The following is a 3,371-nucleotide window of genomic DNA, read 5'->3' on the forward strand; positions in this document are numbered from 1 at the left end:
TCCATGAGAAATTTGGGTGATTTCTCCATGAAGAATTGTAGGTGTTTCCATAGGGTTCTCCTAGGTAATTCACCTCTTCCATTGAAGGGTTCTCAGGATCATAAGCTTCTTCTTCAGATGAAGCATCCTTAGTACTGCTTGGTGCATCTTGCATTCCAGACAGACTTTGAGAAATCAAATTGACTTGCTGAGTCAATATCTTGTTCTGAGCCAATATGGCATTCAGAGTATCAATCTCAAGAACTCCTTTCTTCTGATTAGTCCCATTGTTCACAGGATTCCTTTCAGAAGTGTACATGAATTGGTTATTTGCAACCATTTCAATTAGTTCCTGAGCTTCTGTAGGCGTCTTCTTCAGGTGAAGAGATCCTCCAGCAGAGCTATCCAAAGACATCTTGGATAGTTCAGAGAGACCATCATAGAAAATACCTATGATGCTCCATTCAGAAAGCATGTCAGAAGGACATTTTCTGATTAATTGTTTGTATCTTTCCCAAGCTTCATAGAGGGATTCTCCTTCCTTCTGTCTGAAGGTTTGGACTTCCACTCTAAGCTTACTCAATTTTTGAGGTGGAAAGAACTTTGCCAAGAAGGCATTGACTAGCTTTTCCCATGAGTCCAGGCTTTCTTTAGGTTGTGAGTCCAACCATGTCCTAGCTCTGTCTCTTACAGCAGAAGGGAATAGCATAAGTCTGTAGACCTCAGGGTCAACCCCATTAGTCTTGACAGTGTCACAGATTTGCAAGAATTCAGCTAAGAACTGATGAGGATCTTCCAATGGAAGTCCATGGAACTTGCAATTCTGTTGCATTAGAGAAACTAATTGAGGCTTAAGCTCAAAGTTGTTTGCTCCAATGGCAGGGATAGATATGCTTCTCCCATAGAAGTCGGGAGTAGGTGCAGTAAAAACACCCAGCACCTTCCTTGCATTGATGTTGTTGTTGTTGTTGTTTTCGGCTGCCATGGTTTCTTCTTCTTTGAAGAATTCGGTTAGGCCCTCTACAGAGAATTGTGCCTTAGCTTCTCTTAGCTTTCGCTTCAAGGTCCTTTCAGGTTCAGGGTCAGCTTCAACAAGAATGCCTTTGTTTTTGTTCCTGCTCATATGAAAGAGAAGAGAACAAGAAAATATAGAATCCTCTATGTCACAGTATAGAGATTCCTTGAGGTGTCAGAGGAAAAGAAAAATAGAAGGAAGAGGTAGAAGAATTCGAACTTAATTAGATAGAGTTCGAATTGTGCATTGAGAAGGAGTGATACTCCATAAATAGAAGGATGTGGGAAGAGAAGAAGAAATTTTCGAAAATCAAGTGAAATATTTTGAAAATATTTTTAAAAAAAATTAATTAATTTTTCGAAAATCAAGAGTGAGAAAGAGATCAAGTAATTTTTGAAAAAGATTTTTGAAATTAGAAATAAAAAAGATATGATTTGAAAACTATTTTGAAAAAGATGTGATTAAAAAGATATGATTGAAAAGTTATGGTTTTAAAAAGATATGATTGAAAAGATATGATTTTGAAAACAATTTAAAAAGATTTGATTTTAAAAATTAATGACTTGCTTAACAAGAAAAGATATGATTCAAACATTAAACCTTTCTCAACAGAAAAGGCAACATACTTAAAATGTTCAATCAAATCATTAATTGTTAGTAAGTATCTTTGAAAAAGGAAAGAAATTGATTTTGAAAACATTTGATTGAAAATATATGATTTGAAAAAGATTTGATTTTGAAAAACTTTGAAAACTTGAAAAAAATTGATTTTGAAAACAAAATCCTCCCCCTTGTGCCATCCTGGCGTTAAACGCCCAGAATGGTGCACATTCTGGCGTTTAACGCCCAATGCACTACCTTTTTGGGCGTTAAACGCCCAACCAGGCACCCTGGCTGGCGTTTAAACGCCAGTCTGTCCTTCTTCACTGGGCGTTTTGAATGCCCAGCTTTTTCTGTGTAATTCCTCTGCTGCATGTTCTGAATCTTCAGTTCCCTGTACTATTGACTTGAAAATAGAGCCAAGATCAATTAAACAATGCATGCAAGACACCAAACTTAAAATTAGACACTAGACTCAAACAAGAAACATAAAAATATTTTTGGTTTTTATGATTTTTATAATTTTTTTGTGCTTTTTCGAAAATTATATGAAAATATAAATTAAAGGTTTCAGAATTCTCAATTTGGATTCCAGGAATCATTGCAATGTTAGTCTAAGACTCCGGTCCAGGAATTAGACATGGCTTCACAGCCAGCCAAGCTTTCAAAGAAAGCTTCGGTCCAAAACACTAGACATGGCCAATGGCCAGCCAAGCCTTAGCAGATCATTGCTCCAATAGCAAGATTGATAGGAATCAACAAGCTCTTGTGATGATAGGTTGAAACCTCGGTCCAATTAGATTAGACATGGCTTCTCAGCCAGCCAGACTTCAACAGATCATCATGAAACACTAGAATTTATTCTTAAGAACTCTGAAGAAAAATACCTAATCTAAGCAACAAGATGAACCGTTAGTTGTCCATACTCAAAACAATCCCCGGCAACGGCGCCAAAAACTTGGTGCGCGAAATTGTGATCACTACACAACTTTGCACAACTAACCAGCAAGTGCACTGGGTCGTCCAAGTAATACCTTACGTGAGTAAGGGTCGATCCCACGGAGATTGTTGGTATGAAGCAAGCTATGGTCACCTTGTAGATCTTAGTCAGGCAGACTCAAATGGGTATGAATGATGAAAAACATAAGATAAAGATAGAGATACTTATGTATATCATTGGTGAGAGCTTCAGATAAGCGTATGAAGATGCTTGTCCCTTCCGTCTCTCTGCTTTCCTAATGTCTTCATCCAATCCTTCTCACTCCTTTCCATGGCAAGCTTATGCAAGGGTTTCACCGTTGTCAATGGCTACCTCCCATCCTCTCATTGGAAATGTTCAACGCACCCTGTCACGGCACGACTATCCATCTGTCGGTTCTCAATCAGGCCAGAATAGAATCCAGTGATTCTTTTGCATCTGTCACTAACGCCCCGCCCTCAGGAGTTTGAAGCACGTCACAGTCATTCAATCATTGAATCCTACTCAGAATACCACAGACAAGGTTAGACCTTTCGGATTCTCTTGAATGCCGCCATCAGTTCTTGCCTATACCACGAAGACTCTGATCTCACGGAATGGCTGGCTCGTTTGTCAGGCGAGCACTCGGTTGTCAGGCGATCAACCATGCATCGTGTATCAGGAATCCAAGAGATATTCACCCAATCTAAGGTAGAACGGAGGTGGTTGTCAGTCACACGTTCATAGGTGAGAATGATGATGAGTGTCACGGATCATCACATTCATCAAGTTGAAGAACAAGTGATATCTTGGACAAAG

The 3,371-nt window shown here is 38.9% G+C and overlaps 1 non-coding gene across 1 annotated transcript; it reads left to right on the plus strand.

Annotated features, from left to right (window-relative positions):
* The first annotated feature begins 448 nt into the window (after positions 1–448).
* On the plus strand, positions 449–556 carry LOC130937834 (small nucleolar RNA R71). The gene has a single exon (XR_009069030.1). It is a non-coding gene; the product is annotated as a small nucleolar RNA R71 (small nucleolar RNA).
* Positions 557–3,371: the final 2,815 nt, after the last annotated feature.

This window comes from Arachis stenosperma, chromosome 6 (assembly GCF_014773155.1).
Source record: "Arachis stenosperma cultivar V10309 chromosome 6, arast.V10309.gnm1.PFL2, whole genome shotgun sequence".
NCBI lineage: Eukaryota > Viridiplantae > Streptophyta > Magnoliopsida > Fabales > Fabaceae > Arachis > Arachis stenosperma.